Source organism: Homarus americanus, unplaced genomic scaffold (assembly GCF_018991925.1).
Source record: "Homarus americanus isolate GMGI-L3 unplaced genomic scaffold, GMGI_Hamer_2.0 scaffold25483, whole genome shotgun sequence".
NCBI classification, from domain to species: Eukaryota; Metazoa; Arthropoda; class Malacostraca; order Decapoda; family Nephropidae; genus Homarus; species Homarus americanus.
Window position 1 is genome coordinate 7,579,176 of NW_024726235.1, and position 20,917 is coordinate 7,600,092.

A 20,917-nucleotide genomic window follows, 5' to 3' on the forward strand; every position below is an offset into this window, starting at 1 on the left:
GATGGACCCGGCTGAGACTTCGTTACACTTAGTGGCGGGCTTCTCTTGAGCGGGACTGGGGACGTGGTAGCTGGCCCTTCTTGGTTACAAGACACACTCTCGTGAGGGAGGGCTAGGACGTCCTATATATTGGAAGACCAGCCGTCAGGTTGAGCTGATCGGGGGGGCGGCGAAGGGTCTCCTTACATTTGCCCTCGCTAATGTAGGGTCAGGTCTGGACTTTTTCAGACACTATAAGTTGTATATTCTGGAGAAATCTTCAGATGGGGCCGTGTGACATGAGAGGCCCTGGTTGATTTGTGGCCCCTTGACTTGGGCTCGAGGGTTACATTTGACCTGGCTAATGTGAGGTCAGGTCTGGACTTCTTCTGCGGTGTAGGTTATTGTGTATATTGGGAGAGAGTCGGCCGGTGCCTTCTTACATGTTTGTTGGGGTCGTGTGACATGGGAGGGGAGCCAGTTGATTTGTAACTCCTTGAGTGGTTGCGAGGGGTACCCTTACATTTGACCCCCCTAATATCGGGTCAAGTCTGGACTGTTTCTGAGATGTAAGCTGTGGTCTGACAACCCATCACTACACCTCCCGCCAAGACCAAAGCTTTCATGCTCAGAGAACTGATGACACATTTAAAGTAGACAGTAACATCATGTGCAGTATCTAATATAGTCCCTGAGGCGATAATGCATCCTTACATTTTACAAATTATAACACTAGAGATGTATGTTTTTCTACTGGCATAGTTTGATCTGACAAAGCTTACTATACCTCCCGCCAAGATTAAAGCTTCTATGACAGGAGAAAAAAAATAAAATACATACACAGTAAGTGAACATAGAGTGATCTAAAGATCCTTCATATCTAGCATAGTGTCCGAGGCAAACTTGCAAATCACATTCTACAAACAAAAACAGGTGTTACATTGCCTAACCAGGCCGTGTCAAAATAATAATTCATCTCAGTCAGTAAATGGCTACAACATGGTGTTTCGTAGTGCAAAACATTGATCAAATGAACTCATAGAAAAAAGTGACTAAACTTTAAAAAAAACATTCTTTGTAGTACCTGTTAACAAAAATCAGAGAATGAAATACTTCAAAATACATAAAAAAAATGCTCCTACTTCACATGTTAGGGTGTTATATCTTTTTATTACACATCAACAACATCAGTACATTTGTTGGGTCCAGCATGGCTCAAGTCCTCCATCCAGCTGGTATCTGAAAATAAGGAATGCCGGCAGCACAACAGCGGTAGTCGGTTGGTCCTTCTGATGATCCACTTTTTCATCGTCGACTTTCTTCTGATGTCAGCACAGGACGTCTTCTGCCTTCTTTCGTCACATAGCACGTCTTTCTTTCTTCAATACCACACTTTGTAGGTCGTGTCACCACATCTGACTTCTTCTCACTTCCTCCTGGTTTCTATAATATTCCAGATGATTTTTCTGTTCACCTGCGCTTCCTCTATGTTTAGAGCATTTTCATATTCCAGATGAATTTTCTGTTCATCTGCGTTTCTTTATACATCTTCATTTTCATATTCCAGACGATTTTTCTGCTCATCTGCGTTTCTTTATACATCTTCGTTTTCCGTCATATTCCAGATGAATTTTTCTGCTCCATCTGTATTTCTTCTCTACAACATCATCATTTTCAACATATTCCAGACGATTTTCTGTTCATCTGCCGTCGGCCCTCTCCGGCCGGGATGAAAGCCGGTCCACTGCTTGGGCTGTCGTCTCCTTAGATGACTGTAAGGCAGGTTCCGCGGACCAGGGCTCGCCCTCCGTACGTGAGTGTTGGCGAGACCAAAGACCGTCCTGTCTTACACCTTCCACAGTGGTGAATCCCTCCCTGGCTGGGCTCACCAGGGTTCGTTGTGTGGCGCTACATTCCACACTCCTTAACTTCCTAGAGTAGAAAAATATAAAATCTTCTTAATCCTAGACCAGGGAGGACTTGAAAGAAGTGGGGTGGTGTGTGGCGGGTGTGGTGCTGCATTCATCACGCTGCATTCCTCACGCTGCTACTTCTCTTCTTATATGCGCTGTGGTCGGATTCCGGCTAGCCATGGGGCGGTACTGTGTGTGACATTTGACAGAAACAATCCGAAAGGGATGATGGATTAGTTGGAAGTGTATCCGTAAAGAAAAACAAATATTTACTCTATACGTTACGTCAATGTTTGGTAACTATTATTTCCGTCACGACAATTTTCTCATCAGGCTGGGTCGGGGAGTTAAGCTCTGCGCACTACACTTAATATCATTTATCACTACGCGTCAAAGAGTACATCACAAATCATAACAGCATAAAAATCCACTGAGTGAAGCTCTGTAATTATATAATATTAATTAACAATAACCACCGATTTCGAAAGCATAACTCACGGGACAAAAACATATAGGGATTGGTGAAGGTCACACTGGTTGATTGCAGAGGCAGGTGGAGGCAGGGGTGGGTGAGGCCAGACCCAGGTGAGCAGGGCAGGTGAGGCCAGGTGCAAGGTGAGGTGGGGCGGGTGAAGACGGAGATAAGGGTGTAGTGGGGAGGAGCCGAGGCGTGGTTGATCAGGGCCAGGCCGGGGCTTTGCAGGGAGCGGGGCACTTAGCAGAGCGGCTTGGGGCAGGGCAGGGCAGGGCAGGGATGGGAGGAGGAAGGAGTAGGAGGGTGAGGTGAAGATAGAACAGGAGGAGGATGGCAGAATTAAAAGACATGTGAGATTATAACGGTTAGTACAGACACCGCTTTTTATCACTGAAACATAATTTCTCACGTTCAACACTGACCAACAATCCAAACTGCACTTGGGCTACTACAAGGAAATATACAGATGCATGAGGGACACTGAGAAATCCGCGTTAAGCACTGGACATATTTCCTGAAAAAGAAGTCCAGCGCATACCCTGACGAGAGACATTGCTTGATCTGCTACTTGTTGACACACTAGGACACTTTTCGCGCTACTGTGGGAACTCATATCGCACTTTCGAACAATACTCAAACAACGAGCCAGGTGTTATGGCCTTTAAATGAGGGAGGGCATGGGTTTACGTTAAGTACACTGTTACCAATAACAAGGAGGACCTTGAGAGGCGTGAGAGTTAACGTTATAGTATGCTGCCGCAATATAATGATCCCGAGCGGCCTGGGGACGTGGTAGCTGGCCCTTCTTGGTTACAAGACACACTCTCAGGGAGGCTAGGACGTCCTATATATTGGAAGACCAGCCGTCAGGTTGAGCTGATTGGGGCGGCGGGTCTCCTTACATTTGCCCTCGCTAGTGGGTCAGGTCTGGACTTTTCAGAGACTATAAGTTGTATATTCTGGAGAAATCTTCAGATGGGGCCGTGTGACATGAGAGGCCCTGGTTGATTTGTGGCCCCTTGACTTGGGCTCGGGGTTACATTTGACCTGGCTAATGGAGGTCAGGTCTGGACTTCTTCTGCGGTGTAGGTTATTGTGTATATTGGGAGAGAGTCGGCGGCGCCTTCTTACATGTTTGTTGGGGCTGTGACATGGGAGGAGCCAGTTGATTTGTAACTCCTTGAGTGGTTGCGAGGGTACTTTACATTTGACCCCCATGTCGTGCTAAGTCTGACTTTCTGAGATGTGGGTTGGTCTGACAACCCATCACTACACCCCCCATCCTCCACCTCACCACCCCCTCCCCACCCTTCCGCCCCCCACCCTCCCATCCTCCACCTCTCCCCACCCCCCATCTTCCACCTCTCCTCCCCACCCCTCATCCTCCCCTCTCCCCACACCCCCTATCCTCCACCTCTCTCCCACACCCCCCATCCCCTCCACCTCCCCCAGCCCCATCCTCCACCTTCGCCCCCACCCCCCATCTTCCACCTCCCCACCCCCCATCCTCCACCTCTCCCACACCCCCTATCCTCCACCTCTCTCCCACCCCCCATCCTCCACCCTCCCCCCAGCCCCATCCTCCACCTTCTGCCCCCACCCCCATCCTCCACCTCTCCCACTCCCCATCCCTCCACCTCCCCCCAGCCCCCCATCTCACCTTCCTGCCCCCACCCCCTATCTTCCACCTTCCTCCCCCCCCCTATCCTCCACCTCTCTCCCACACCCCCATCCTCCACCTCCCCCAGCCCCCATCCTCCACCTCTGCCCCACCCCCTATCTTCCACCTCTCCTCCCCACCCCCATCCTTCACCTCTCTCCCACACCCCCATCCTCCACCTCCCCAGCCCATCCTCCACCTCTCGCCCCACCTCCCTATCCTCCACCTCTCCCCCCACCTCCCATCCTCCACCTCTCCCCCACACCCCCTATCTTCCACCTCTCCCCCCATCCCCATCCTCCCACACCTCATCTCTCCACACCTCTCTCCAGCTCCCCCATCCTCCACCTCTCCCAACAACACCCCTCACTACCCTCCGTCTGTCAGGCCGTTCCTGCACCTAGATGGAACACACTAAGCCTCGTGCCTGCATCCTCTCACACGCAAGCACGCGAGTGTACACACGCACACACATGCCCATACTGCACACACACACACAGTAAATGTACCAATAAAGTCACACACACACACACACACACACACACACACACACACACACACACACACACACACACACACACACACACACACACACACACACACACACACACACACACACACACACACACACACACACTGTACTGTACAGCCCTGTAAATGTATTCAACGCATATCATTATGTCTAAATCAAATGTAAGTTTGTATATTTTCAGCCACCGGCTGCAACTCTATTAATAAACCGTTTATTATTATTATTATTATTACACAAACACACACGCACGCATGATTGCACGCACGCACACACAATCTTTTCACCGTAACTTTGGTGTGTGTGACCAGGCCAAGACAGGTATGTGTTCTTAAGCTGGAACAAGTGAAAGAGGTCACCGGCGTCACCAAGACCAAAACCTGTTGACCTATGACCTCACAGGAGAAGGGATCAAAAGAGGTCACCGACTACACCAAGACCGAACCATGACCCTGTATTACTCTGAGGTCAGTGTGGGGTCACTGCTGGTCGAGGAGGAGGAGCAATTAGCAGCTATTTGGGGGAACATGAGAGGTTGTGCCACAGAGCCGCCCCTCACCCTGTGTTCCTCCGCCTGCTGGCTACTGCAGGACTCACAACCCACTACAAGAGTTGAGAACCTGGGCCACCTGCGTGCAACAGGATAAGGGCGGGGAGGTGGGGGAGGGGAGGGAAGACAGGGGCAACGGCAGCCAATTAGGTGGTATACACGACGCGGCGACAACAAGCGGTATCTCAGGTAGGGGGAAACAATCAGCACAAAGGCGGCGACAGACGGCCACAAAGACTGCTAGTTTGCATATGAACCCCGGCCACCCTGCCTAACGCCCACCCTACCTTCCCCTACATCGCTCTCACCTGCCACTGGGTACTCACAAGGGCGCCCCGGACATACTACCACAGGGTTCATGACTCCAGGAACTGTCCCCAAATTACATAAGACAGTGTGGACCCCAAGGGCGTCTCTTAGCATGGGGCACCTCTCTCCACCAAGGTTAGGTTACAATTCAATAATTACCATTTTTTTCTATCGAGGGCTAACAATACACAGTTAAGTATAATTACCGAGGTATTAATTATTGTGGTGGACCGGCTGTGTGGCGGACCGGCTGTGTGGCGGGCCAGCTGTGTGGTGGTGGTGATGGCGTGGTGGAAGGCCGGCTGTGTGGTGGTGGCAGTGGTGGTGGAAATAGCGGTGGCGAAGGTGATAGCACTGTTGGTATTGGTGGTAGTAGCGCGTGGAGGTGTTGGCACTGGGAAGCGATGGAGGGTAGTGGTGGTGTTGGCAGAGGTGTTGGTATTGGTGGTGCTTAGCGGAGGTGTTGGTACTGGTGGTGTTGGTAGTGGTGGTGTTAGCGGGAGGTGTTGGTACTGGTGGTGTTGGCGGAGGTGTTGTACCGGTGGTGTTGGCAGAGGTGTTGGTATTGGTGGTGTTAGCGGGAGGTGTTGGTACCTGCGGTGTTGGCGGAGGTGTTGGGTACTGGTGGTGTTGGCGGAGGTGTTGTAGTGGGGTGGTGTTGGCGGAGGTGTTGGTACTGGTGGTGCTTAAAATGGGTGGGTGCTGGCGGAGAGATGTTGGTATTGGTGGTGTTAGCGGCGTGTTGGTACTGGTGGAAGTTGGGCAGGAGGTGTTGGTACTGGGTGGTGTTGGCGGAGGTGTTGGTAGGGTGGTGTTGGCGGAGGTGTTGGTACTAGGTGGTACTGTGGTGTTAAGTGGAGATGTTGGTATTGGTGGTGTATGAGTGGAGGTGTGGTACTGTGGTGTTGGCGGAGATGTTGGTACTGGTGGTGTTAGCGGAGGTAAGCAAACCCGGTGGGCGGAGATGTTGGTATTGGGTGGTGTGAAGGAGGTGTTGGTACTGTGGTGTTGGCAGAGGTGTTGGTACTGGTGGTGTTGGCGGAGGTAAGGTAGTGGTGGTGTTGGCGGAGTGTGTTGCAGCGGTGGTGTTGGCGGAGGAAAGGTACTGGTGGTGTTGGCAGTGTGGTAGCAGCGTTGTTGACGGTGGTGGAGGAGGAGGAGGAGGAGAAAGAAGAGGTGGCGTTGGAAGTAGTATACCCGCCTTTGTCTCAATACAACACCACCACAACAAAAACACAACGAGGGGTTACTGGCTGTAAATATGACCCAGCAAGTGTTGGGTCAAGTCTGAGGCGTCCGGGAGCATATTAGTAGCAGTGTGTGTGTGTGTGTGTGTGTGTGTGTGTGTGTGTGTGTGTGTGTGTGTGTGTGTGTGTGTGTGTGTGTGTGTGTGTGGTCACCATCATCTACACACCACATAAACACTGACAGGTTAAAGCAGAGAATATAAAATATCGGCTCTTAACGCGGATGTGACCAGAAAGCTGCAGGTAATTTGTGAAAGTGGCAACCCGGACAAAACACCTGTAATTTGGAGTCGTGAACCTTGTGGAGTGATGAGAAATATTCACCTGAAGTTTCGTCCAAATATCAGTATGTAAACAAAACTGATGTTCTTTGGTCATGTTCTGGGCGTGACCTTTGACCTCTAGCTGTTACCTTGACGTTTAGTGACTCGTAATACTCGAGACAAAATATGCATGAGTGCATGATGATGAGACCATCTTCCAAGTTTGAAGTCAGTCCGGTTGAAGCTGTGGTATTAGTAATGTTCAACTTTCCACAACGGACGGACGGACGGACGGAAAGAGGATAGAAGACACACAGACAAACACACAAACACTGTTCTCAACCACACAGACCCTACTTGAGGAAAAATAAATCTTTCTTCCTAAAGAAAATAATATAATTTTTTCCCTCTTTAATCTAATTCTCTGCCCCCCCTCCCCCCATACATGGCGGTGGTGTAGGTGTTGCAATAATCGTCGTCCGGATGTTTCGTGAATCCCGCTAACTCCATCGTGAAATAGCTGGCCATGATGCGGTGTACCTCAAGGTTCTCTGTCCCCCCTTCTCCAGTTCCAAGTCCTCATCATCTTGCTGTGAGAGTGTGTGTGTGTGTGCGTGTCCCGTTATATACTTAAACCAGGTCACACACACACACACACACACACACACACACACACACACACACACACTCTCTCTCTCTCTCTTATCTTGTTATCTGTGCCGTTATCCTTAAACCAAGCTCCTCAGATCCCTCCGGTGACCTGACACATCCCTACCTACCAGCAACCTTGATGATGATGAAGATGATGATGTAAACAGAATTCACCTGGTAATTGATTGATTTTCTAGTTCTTCCTCTTCCTTATTCCTCTTCCTTCCTTCCTTCTCTTCTACCTTCACTTCCTCTTATTTCTTCCTTCCTCCTACTCTCCTTTGCTCCTTCCTCTTTTTCCTCCTCCTCCACTACTTCTTCCTTCCTCCTAATCACCCTTGCTCCTACTCCTCCTCTTCCTCCTTCCCATTCTTCTTCTTCCCCCTCCCCCACTTCTTCCTTCCCCCTAATCACCCTTGCTCCTCCTCCTTCCCATTCCTCTTCTTCCTCCTCCTCCACTTCTTCCTTCCTCCTAATCACCCTTGCTCCTCCTCCTCTTCCCATTCTTCTTCCCCCTTCCTCCTCTCAGTCACTCACACCTGATGACCACCGCCTCGCTACAGCACTACATACTGTACCTGTCCACCACCTACAGCTCTCAAGGCTCCCTCCCCTCCACCTACCGGGCCCCCACCAGGTATTTTCTCTCAATGGGGCTCATTAGGTCGTACTCTCGGGGTAATTTACTGATCAGCTTCATGGGGTCTCGCTAATAAAAAGGCTCGTATAGTTCTCAGAATGGGGGAGTTTATGTTATTAAAGTCATCAGGTGTTTTCTCTATAACCACTACAGAAATTTAAAGAAACCATATATATATACATGCTACTGTAAACAAACACTTGGGCACACACACACACACACACACATACACACACACACACACACACACACACACACACACGGCACACACACACACACACACACACACACACACACACAGACACACACGGACACACACACACACAGGCACACACACACACACACACACACACACACACACACACACACACACACAAACCACATAACACAACAGGAAACAAATCAAGATCACATCAACACAAACGTTTATCTAATCTAACAAAACCTAATCTAACCAACCACAACCAAATCAAACCTAATCTATCCTCACTTAACCTAACCTAACCTAACCAGCCTACAACCTGACCTGACCTGACCTAACCTAACCTGACCTGACCTGACCTGGAGCCTGACCTGACCTAACCTAACCTGACCTAACCTAACCCGAGAGGAGGGGAGGCAGTGAACCTCTCCTCTGTTCAATGACAATATCTGATGACAGTGTTTGAACCCCACTTATTTCCCCCACTGTCTCTCCTCTCCCTCATTGTCTCTCATCTCCCTCATTGTCTCTCATCTCCCTCATTGTCTCTCATCTCCCCTCATTGTCTCTCATCTCCCTCACCCTACCATCTATTTACTCCCCTCATCTCCATCATCCTCAAAAATCCTCCATCTCCCCCTCATCTCCTTACCATCTCCTCCAAACTCGACACTTGCGCCACCACCAACCCCTCCCCCCGCCTCCTCCATCACTCCCTCACTCAAGGCGGATCCAGCGATTTTGGGGAGGAGGAGAGAGGAGGAAGAAAAGGGACTTGAGAAGGGGGAGGGAGACTGGGTGAGAAGGGGACTTACATGGGGAGGAAGGGGAAGGAGGAGAAAGGAGGAAGGTGAGGAGAGAGAGAGAGAGAGAGAGAGAGAAGGTTGTTGGGATGAGTTCCTGTTTCGTCACTGTGATGACCTGAGGTGACCCCAGCCTTGAGGGACACTGACGGGTTAACCTATGTACTGCCCCGCCACCCTGCATAACTGTCTTCACCCTCTCTACCCTCCAGGTCCCGGACACACACACACACACACACACACACACACACACACACATAATAAATGGTCGTATCGAGTTTAAGTCATAATCTGAATGTGGTTTAAATGTTCTTAATCCAACTTAACCCAAAATTAAAACCTAACAAAATTAACCTAACACAACCTAAATTAACCTAACCCAAATTAACCTTAACTAACCCAAGTTAACCTAACCTAACCCAATCAAACCTAACCTAAACTAACTAACACATAACCAACAAAACCAAACCTAACCTAACCTAACCAATTCTAACTAAAACAAACCTAACCTAAACCAACTAAAGTAAACCTAGCAAAACCTAACTAAACCAAACCTAATGAAATCAAATCAAATCTAACCTAACCCAACCTAACCTAACCCAACCCAACCTAATCTAAACCTAACCTAACCTAACCTAACCCTAGCAATCGACCAATATCGTCAAGTGGATGAGGAGAACTTTGGACGAGCGTGTTGAGTATCGAGACTTAGATAATGATCAGGAGTGGGCTGGGTTAGTTAGACACACACACACACACACACACACACACACACACACACACACACACACACACACACACACACACACACACACACACACACACACACAAGGTAGATCCGGTTCCTCCAAAAGAGATAGTCCATGTTTTTTTTGTTTTTTAACCTGGAGTGTTTGAGTGGCCTGCCTAGAGGTGTGTCATATGGTGTGTATTATTAATGTAAGAGAAAAAGTGTATACTCTCTCTCTCTCTCTCTCTCTCTCTCTCTCTCTCTCTCTCTCAGCCAGTACTCACATACGGATATCAACATGACGAATGACTTGTAGGGGAGGGGGGTTGATGTAGGAGGGTGGTGTGGGGAGGGTTGATGTAGGAGGGTGATGTTGGGAGGTTGATGGGGGGTGATGTAGGGGAGGATTGATGTAGGAGGGGGTGATGTAGGGGAGGGTTTGATGTAGGAGGGGGTTGATGTAGGGGAGGGGTTTGATGTAGGGAGGGGTTTGATGTGGGAGGGGTGATGTGGGGGAGGGTTTGATGTAGGAGGGGGTGATGTAGGGGAGGGGTTTGATGTAGGGAGGGTGATGTAGGGGATGGGGTTAATGTAGGAGGGTGATGTAGGGGAGGGTTGATGTAGGAGGGTGATGTGGGGAGGGTTGATGTGGGAGGGTGAGGTAGGGGAGGAGGTTGATGTAGGAGGGTGATGTGGGGAGGGGTTGATGTAGGAGGGGGTTGATGTAGGGGAGGGTTGATGTAGGGGAGGGTTGATGTAGGAGGGGGTTGATGTAGGGGAGGGTTTGATGTAGGGGAGGGGGTGATGGGGGAGGGGGTTTGATGTAGGAGGGGGTGATGTAGGGGAGGGGGTTGATGTAGGGGGTGTATTAATGGTTACCTAAATAGAATGATTTTTTTTGCACTTTCGTATACATTAACGTCATCAACTACTCATGGCGTCACTTGTAAGAGAATCTAGGGTCATCAACGTCACCCCTCTCCCCCTACATCAACCTCCTCTCCCCTACATCAACCTCCTCTCCCCCCCCTACATATATAACTTGGGCTGTACAAAAAGTAGGTAGGGAGGTGAGGTGAGGTAGGGAGAGAACGTGTTAGTTTGTGTGTGTGTGTGTGTTTCAGGAGGTCCCCACTTTCCCCCGTCTCACTTAAACAACCATCCTCTGATCTGAGGCTTGTCCTGACGAATCCTCCCAAATCTTGCATCTTTCCCGTGACCCAACTTAGAATCTGATATATCCCGCGACCCAACTTAGAACCTCATCTATCCCGCGACCCAACTTAGAACCTCATCTATCCCGCGACCCAACTTAGAATCTCATCTATCTCGCCTCAATCACTGTCTTCCCTTGACCCTCCTCCTCAATTTGATCTTACGTGAATTAACTACCGCATATCTTTACAAAACAATTAACATCGTTCCAAAAAGGTGCCGTCAGCTGGCTATCAAACACTGCTATATATAAATTCATAAATATATATTAACGTAACAATATTGTTTTTTATTGTCTGTTGAAGAGTATGTGGGGGTGGAAGAGACGGAAGGGAGGTGGAAGGAGGTGGAGGAAGAGTGGAGGGGGTGGAGGAAGGGGGAGGGGGTGGAGGAGGGGGAGTAGTGGGGGGAGGGGGTGGAGGAGGGAGTAGTGGGGGTGGAGGTAGTGGGAGGTGGAGGAGGGGAGTAGTGGGGAGGTGGAGGAGGGAGTAGTGGGGGAGGTGGATTGCGTGCACTAACAAGCATTTGTCTTGGGCAGGTCGGTCATCTCGGCGCCCTACCCTCCTCCCCTTGGGACCCCCCCTGGCCAGTGGACCACCTACTGTAAACTATTGGACCACCTAACCACTGGGCCACCTAACCAGTGGACCATCTGGATGGACCACCTCGCTAACGGATAACCTGGCTACTGGACCATATGGCCTCTGGACCACCTGGCCAATGGACCATGAAAAATCCAAAACTCTTCTAAAAATTAAACAAACAGTGTAAACATTATACCAACAATACGAAATACTTGTGAAGAATAAGACGGATTAAAAACAAGTGACTATCTGGAGACTTTATAGAAAACGAAACCTTTGACGAGAGTAAACATTAAAACATTCAATATTTAACATAAACATAATTTACCAACAGGATCTTGGTGTTTATGAGAGAGAGAGAGAGAGAGAGAGAGAGAGAGAGAGAGAGAGAGAGAGAGAGAGAGAGAGAGAGAGAGAGAGAGAGAGACGTCACAAATTGAGTTATTGCTCAACAGTCATAAATTATGACACAGCCTTACGATCTGTCATGTCACTCACGCCCTACCCCTTCTTACCTGCCCCTACATACAGCCCTCACATTCCTCCCCCCCTCCCACACCAAGCCCTCACACACAGCCCTTACCTGCCTCACACAGCCCTTACCTGCCCCCCCCTAAACACTTACTCTCACCTGCCCCAGCACATAGCCCTAACCAACTCTCATTACGGCACTAACACAGGGAGTGAAGCGCATGGTGTTGGAGGAGGAGGTGGTGAGGCGCATGGTGTTGGAGGAGAGTGGTGAGGCGCATGGTGTTGGAGGAGGTGGTGGTGAGGCGCATGGTGTTGGAGGAGGTGGTAGTGTCTGGTGTTGGAGGAGGAGGTGGTGAGGCGCATGGTGTTGGAGGAGGTGGTGGGGGCGCATGGTGTTGGAGGAGGTGTTGAGGTGTGTGGTGTTGGAGGAGGAGGTGGTGGTGGTGGTGGTGAGGCGCATGGTGTTGGAGGAGGAGGTGGGTGAGGCGCATGGTGTTGGAGGGAGGAGGTGGTGAGGCGCATGGTGTTGGAGGAGGAGGGAGTGGTGAGGCGCATGGTGTTGGAGGAGGAGGTGGTGAGGCGCATGGTGTTGGAGGAGGTGGTGAGGTGTCTGGTGTTGGAGGAGGAGGGGTGGTGAGGCCCATGGTGTTGGAGGAGGATGTGGTGAGGCGCATGGTGTTGGAGGAGGTGTTGAGGTGTGTGGTGTTGGAGGAGGAGGTGGTGGTGGTGGTGGTGAGGCGCATGGTGTTGGAGGGAGGTGGTGAGGCGGAATGGTGTTGGAGGAGGAGAAGTGTGTGGTGTTGGAGGAGGAGGAGGTGGGGTGTGCGGTGTTGGGAGGGTGAGGTGTGTGGTGTTGGAGGGAGGGAGGTGAGGTGTCTGGGTGTTGGAGGAGGAGGGTGAGGTGTCTGGTGTTGGAGGAGGAGGGAGGTTGGTGTTGGTGTTGGAAGAGGAGAGGTGGGGTGTCTGGTGTTGGAGGAGGAGGAGGTGAGGTGTCTGGTGTTGGAGGAGGTGAGGTGTCTGGTGTTGGAGGAGGTGAGGTGTCTGGTGTTGGAGGAGGAGGAGGAGGTTAGGTGTCTGGTGTTGGAGGAGAAGGAGGTGAGGTGTCTGGTGTTGGAGGAGGAGGTGAGGTGTCTGGTGTTGGAGGAGGGAGGTAGAGGTTCCTGGTGTGTGGAGGAGGAGGTAGGAGGTGCCTGGTGGTGGAGGGAGGAGGTAGGAGGTGCCTGGTGGTGGAGGGAGGGAGGTGGAGGTGCCTGGTGGTGGAGGAGGAGGAGGTGGGAGGTGCCTGGTGGGTGGAGGAGGAGGTAGGAGGTGCCTGGTGGTGGAGGAGGTAGGAGGTGCCTGGTGGTGGAGGAGGAGGTAGAAGGTGCCTGGTGTGGAGGAGGGAGGTAGGAGGTGTCTGGTGGTGGAGGAGGTAGGAGGTGCCTGGTGGTGGAGGAGGAGGTAGGAGGTGCCTGTGGTGGAGGAGGAGGTAGGAGGTGCCTGGTGGTGGAGGAGGAGGTAGGAGGTGCCTGGTGGTGGAGGGAGGAGGTAGGAGGTGCCTGGTGGTGGAGGGAGGTAGGGAGGTGCCTGGTGGTGGAGGAGGAGGTAGGAGGTGCCTGGTGGTGGAGGGTTGGAGGTGCCTGGTGGTGGAGGAGGTAGGAGGTGCCTGGTGGTGGAGAGGAAGGTAGGAGGTGTCTGGTGGTGGAGGAGGAGGTAGGAGGTGCCTGGTGGTGGAGGAGGGAGGTTGGAGGTGCCTGGTGGTGGAGGAGGTAGGAGGTGCCTGGTGGTGGAGGGAGGAGGTTGGAGTGCCTGGTGGGGAGGAGGAGGTAGGTGCCTGGTGGGGAGGAGGAGGTAGGAGGTGCCTGGTGTGGAGGAGGAGGTTGGAGGTGCCTGGTGGTGGAGGAGGAGGTAGGAGGTGCCTGGTGGTGGAGGGAGGAGGTAGGAGGTGCCTGGTGGTGGAGGGGGGGGTGTTGGTGGTGGAGGAGGAGGTGGGAGGTGCCTGGGGGGGAGGAGGTAGGAGGTGCCTGGTGGTGGAGGAGGAGGTTGGAGGTGTCTGGTGGTGGAGGAGGAGGTAGGGAGGTGCCTGGTGGTGGGAGGAGGAGGTAGGGAGGTGCCTGGTGGTGGGAGGAGGAGGTAGGAGGTGCCTGGTGGTGGAGGAGGAGGAGGAGGTGCTGTGGTGGAGGAGGTAGGAGGGGAGGTGTCTGGTGGTGGAGGAGGAGGTAGGAGGTGCCTGGTGGTGGAGGAGGAGGTAGGAGGTGCCTGTGGTGGTGGGAGGAGGTAGGGAGGTGTCTGGTGGTGGAGGGAGGAGGTAGGAGGTGCCTGGTGGTGGAGGAGGAGGTGGGAGGTGCCTGGTGGTGGAGGGAGGAGGTAGGAGGGCCTGGTGGTGGAGGAGGAGTAGGAGGTGCCTGGTGGTGGAGGAGGAGGTAGGAGGTGCCTGGTGGTGGAGGAGGAGGGGAGGGTGCCTGGTGGGGAGGAGAGGTAGGAGGTGTCTGGTGGTGGAGGGAGGAGGTAGGAGGTGCCTGGTGGTGGAGGAGGAGGTAGGAGGTGCTCTGGTGGTGGAGGAGGAGGTAGGAGGTGCCTGGTGGTGGTGGGGAGGAGGTAGGAGGTGTCTGTGGTGGAGGGAGGAGGTAGGAGGTGCCTGGTGGTGGAGGAGGAGGTAGGAGGTGTCTGGTGGTAGGAGGAGGGGGTGCCTGGTGGTGGAGGAGGAGGAGGAGGTGTCTGGTGGGGGAGGGGGGGCTGGTGGTGGAGGGAGGTGGAGGTGCCTGGTGGTGGAGGAGGAGGGTGTCTGGTGGGAGGAGGAGGTAGGGGGGTGCCTGGTGGTGGAGGAGGGAGGTAGGAGGTGCCTGGTGGTGGAGTAGGAGGTGCCTGGTGGTGGAGGAGGAGGTAGGGAGGTGTCTGGTGGTGGAGGAGGAGGTAGGAGGTGCCTGGTGGTGGGAGGTAGGAGGTGTCTGGTGGTGGAGGGAGGAGGTAGGAGGTGTGGTGGTGGAGGAGGGGAGGTAGGAGGTGCCTGGTGGTGGAGGGGGAGGGGTGTCTGGTGGTGGAGGAGGAGGTAGGAGGTGCCTGGTGGTGGAGGAGGAGGTAGGAGGTGTCTGGTGGTGGAGGAGGAGGTAGGAGGTGCCTGGTGGTGGAGGAGGGAGAAAGTCTGGTGGTGGGGAGGAGGTTGGAGGTGCCTGGTGGTGGAGGTAGGAGGTGCCTGGTGGTGGAGGAGGAGGTAGGAGGTGCCTGGTGGTGGAGGAGGAGGTAGGAGGTGCCTGGTGGTGGGCAGCAGGGCGTCTCTTCCTCGATACTGCAGGAGGGTGTGCGCCCTCTCACTACGTGTGACTGAATTATTCATCTGTTCAATTATTTGTTTTACACACACACACACACACACACACACACACACACACACACACACACACACACACACACACACACATTAATGTTAGGACTGATACAAATTTATGGGAATATTAAGTTTCCATAACCTAAGATTTCTGGCGGTAGTGGTGGTGGAGGGGTGGAGGGAGGAGGAGGTGGTGGGTGGAGGAAGATGGTGGTGGAGGAGATGGGTGGTGGAGGAGATGGGTGGTGGAGGAGATGGGTGGAGAAAGGATGTGGGCGGAGGAGATGGGTGGAGAGAGGTGGGTGGAGGAGGAGATGGGTGGAGGAGGATATGGGCGGAGGAGGAGATGGGTGGAGAAGGAGGTGGGCGGAGGAAGAGTTGGGTGGAGGAGGTGGGCGGAGGAGGTATGGGTGGGAGGTGAGTGGAAAGGGATGGGTGGAGAAATAGGTGGGTAGAGGAGGAGATGGGTGGAGGAGGAGATGGGTGGAGGAGGAGATGGGTGGAGGAGGGAGGTGGGCGGAGGAGGAGATGGGTGGAGGAGGAGATGGGTGGAGGAGGAAGGTGGAGGAGGAGGTGGGCGGAGGAGGAGGTGGGCAGGAGGAGATGGGGGTGGAGGAGGAGATGGGTGGAAGGTGGTGGCATGACACATTAACATATAACACATGTATAAATATAACCTGGGATGTGTAATGTGTTTGTTGTGTGGGGAAGGCAGTGGTGCGGCTGTGCAGGAGGTGAAGCGGTGCGGGGTCCCGCCATTCAGCCAGTGAGTCATTTGCCCCTCTGCCACCCTGTCCCCGAATGCAGGCCAGTCCAATACTTGCCACACACCCCGCGCCCACCATACCCCTATATCAATCACCAGAAAATATGGTGGTATATTATGACAAAGGTTACGTAATAAAGCCGGGGGTGGCAGGAGGGTGGCGGGTGGGGAGGGCGGGCCAGGAGCGAAGTCACGGGGCAGGAGTCGAGACAGGGGGAGTGCACCAGAGCCGCCTCGGAGCGCCACATGTGCGGTTAATGTACTTTATCGCGGGTGTGTGTGGGCGTGAGGTGCCAACATTGTCGCTGGTGAGAGGGTGGGTGGTGAAGGATCGGTGGGCGTGAGTATAGCCCAGTGGGCGTGAGGGTGGGCGTGCAGGGGCGGTGGGCGCGCAACATGTGGTCGCGCATGGTGGAGGAGGTGGGGAGGGCCTGGCCAGATGACTGAGGCTGTGTCACAAGCGTTCGGTCGCTCCCACACCCTCACCTCACCTCACCTCGCCTCGCCACCAACAAAGGACACTTCTCACAATAGAAAGTTCCCTCAAGCTTCACTGTATCTGCTAAATGGCTTCACTCAAGCTGACAAACAATACATCACCCCTATGAGCGACGGTCACCAGCACCTTCAGCCTGGTGAGGGTTTGAGGGAGGCGCGGGAGGCTGACGACGGCGGCGGTAGGCTGACCAGTAGTACAAGCTTGCATGAGGACTGACATTATGTGAAATAGGTTTAATATAAAGGCGTCAGGATATGCCTCTATCATTTACCGGAGTTACGAACAAGAGGGAGGACGAGCGATACTCCGTCATTATCACGGACAAGATGTTGAGATCACCGGCAGATCACACGAGTTAATAGTCACGCCACCACCACCACCCATGCACCTCCGGAAGGGGGGGGGGGGGTACCATTGACTCATGAGGCAGGACAGACAAAGATAAACAAAAAGACACGCACAGGAATAAAAACGAGTCCACGAACACAAGAGAAACAGTGGAAGTTGAGAGGGAGAGAGAGAGACCCCCGGCCACCTGTCAACACCAAGATGCCATGACGGGCAGGTAGAGTCGCTGCAACACCCATAACACGGCACTATCTCCAGCAAGAGTTCCAGGTGGCGTGGGTGGCACCCTCGGCGCCCGCGTCGGTAGGTGGGCGCCTAGGGGGGCGTGGTGGGCGGGCGGGCAGGTGGGTGGCGCCCGGACCCACCACTACCACCTCCACTCATAAATTTGCTCACCACCATCGGCAAGATCTTGTGTTCTCCTTATTACTGCTGCGTGGTGGCCATACTACACCATCTTACACTATCCTGCCCCATCCTACTCGATTCAGTACCAGCTTAATAGTATTCCGCCTCATTCCACACAAACCTGCACAATCCAACACCATCCTTTACGTAACTACCTTACACCATCCTACGTCATTCTGTAGAATATTCATTATCCTATCCTATATTATCCTACACCAACCCAGCACCATATTATACCACCCATCATCCTACGCTACTCTACACCATCCTACACCCCCTTACACCACCCTGAAAATTATCTACGTCATCATGCACCATCCTACGTTTCCACGAAGTACTCAAGGACATCCCACACCATCCTACACAACACATCTCATCATTCTAAGCATTGTTAGCCATCCTAAACCACCACACTCACCCTAATCAGTGTTTTGACCATCTTCAACCACACACCCACCTTACTCTCTGTTCTGACCACCTTAAACCCAACACACTAACCACACTGTGATTTACTCTATCCTAAACGAAACATCACGCTGTAGTATGGGGCTGCCACAGGGCGCTCGCATGGGTCCAGTTATCTTTTTTAGGCAATGATTGATCGTGTCCCCAGGGGGTCACACCCACAGAACCCCCTCCACTAAAATCGACGCTCTCCACTCCTCCCGGCGTCACCTAACCTGCTCAGAACTTCAAGTAAACTAAGTTTCAGTAAGCCTTTGTTGACCCTGTAGAGAAAATAAGTGAATATGGTCCTTAGATTCCAGAAATATGTTTATCCACCAGCCAAGGAGGCCAACTGAATGAGCTATTTAGCCCCCATGTCGAGTGTTCCTCTGTGTACAGGTTAACTCAGCACTTGACTGGATTGAACAGGTTAAACTCTTCAACTCTTGACAAAGACTCACCACCACAGTTGATCCTCCACATTTGTAGTTCAGGTTTACAGCTGTCATATTAATCAAGGTGTGTACTAGTGTATATGGTATACATGGTCACACTTGGAATGTATACAATAGGTTCTGTATAGTACTTAGGACATATATAACTCCTGTGTAGTACTCAAGACATATAAAGCTCCTGGATAGTACTCAAGACATATATAACTCCAGTATAGTACTTAGGACATATATAACTCCTGTGTAGTACTCAAGACATATATAACTCCTGTATAGCACTCAAGACATATAAAGCTCCTATATAGTACTCAAGACATATATAACACCTGTATAGTACTCAAGACATATATAACTCCTGTATAGTACTCAAGACATATATAACACCTATATAGTACTCAAGACATATATAACTCCAGTATAGTACTCAAGACGTATTAAATAACTCCTGTATAGTACTCAAGACATATAGAACACCTATATAGTACTCAAGACATATATAACTCCTGTATAGTACTCAAGACATATATAACACCTGTATAGTACTCAAGACATATATAACTCCTGTATAGTACTCAAGACATATATAACACCTATATAGTACTCAAGACATATATAACTCCAGTATAGTACTCAAGACGTATTAAATAACTCCTGTATAGTACTCAAGACATATATAACACCTATATAGTACTCAAGACATATAAAGCTCCTGGATAGTACTCAAGATATATAAAGCTCCTATATAGTACTCAAGACATATATAACTCCTGCATAGTACTCAAGATATATAAAGCTCCTATATAGTACTCAAGATATATAAAGCTCCTATATAGTACTCAAGACATATATAACTCCTGTATAGTACTCAAGACATATATAACTCCAGTATAGTACTCAAGACATATATAACTCCTGTATGGTACTCCTGTATAGTACTCTAGACATATATAACTCCTGTATAGTACTCAAGACATATATAACTCCAGTATAGTACTCAAGACATACAACTCCTGTATAGTACTCAAGACATATATAACTCCTGTATAGTACTCAAGACGTATTATATAACTCCTGTATAGTACTCAAGACATATATAACTCCAGTATAGTACTCAAGACGTATTATATAACTCCTGTATAGTACTCAGGCCATATATAACTCCTGTATAGTACTCTAGACATATATAACTCCTATATAGTACTCAAGACGTATTATATAACTCCTGTATAGTACTCTAGACGTATATAACTCCTGTATAGTACTAGAGACATATATAACTCCAGTATAGTACTCAAGACGTATTATATAACTCCAGTATAGTACTCAAAACGTATATAACTCCAGTATAGTACTCAAGCCGTATTATATAACTCCTGTATAGTACTCTAGACATATATAACTCCTGCATAGTACTCAAGACGTATTATATAACTCCTGTATAGTACTCAAGACATATATAACACCTATATAGTACTCAAGACATATATAACTCCTGTATAGTACTCAAGACATATATAACTCCAGTATAGTACTCAAGACGTATTATATAGCTCCTGTATAGTACTCAAGACATATATAACTCCAGTATGGTACTCTAGACATATATAATACCTATATAGTACTCAAGACATATAACTCCTGTATAGTACTCAAGACATATATAACTCCAGTATAGTACTCAAGACGTATTATATAGCTCCTGTATAGTACTCAAGACATATATAACTCCAGTATGGTACTCTAGACATATATAATACCTATATAGTACTCAAGACATATATAACTCCTGTATGGTACTCAAGACATATATTACTCCAGTATGGTACTCTAGACATATATAACTCCAGTATGGTACTCTAAACATATATAACTCCTGTATAGTACTCAATACATATAACTCCTGTATAGTACTCAAGACGTATTATATAGCTCCTGTATAGTACTCAAGACATATATAACTCCAGTATGGTACTCTAGACATATATAACTCCAGTATGGTACTCTAGACATATATAACTCCAGTATGGTACTCTTAACATATATAACTCCTGTATAGTACTCAAGACATATATAACTCCAGTATAGTACTCAAGACATATATAACTCCTGTATAGTACTCAAGACATATATAACTCCTGTATAGTACTCAAGACATATATAACTCCTGTATAGTACTCAAGACATATATAACTCCTGTATAGTACTCAAGACATATATAACTCCTGTATAGTACTCAAGACATATATAACTCCTGTATAGTACTCAAGACATATATAACTCCTGTATAGTACTCAAGACATATATAACTCCTGTATAGTACTCAAGACATATATAACTCCTGTATAGTACTCAAGACATATATAACTCCTGTATAGTACTCACACATATATAACTCCTGTATATACTCAAGACATATATAACTCCCCTGTATAGTACCACATATATAACCCTGCATAGCACTAAGACATA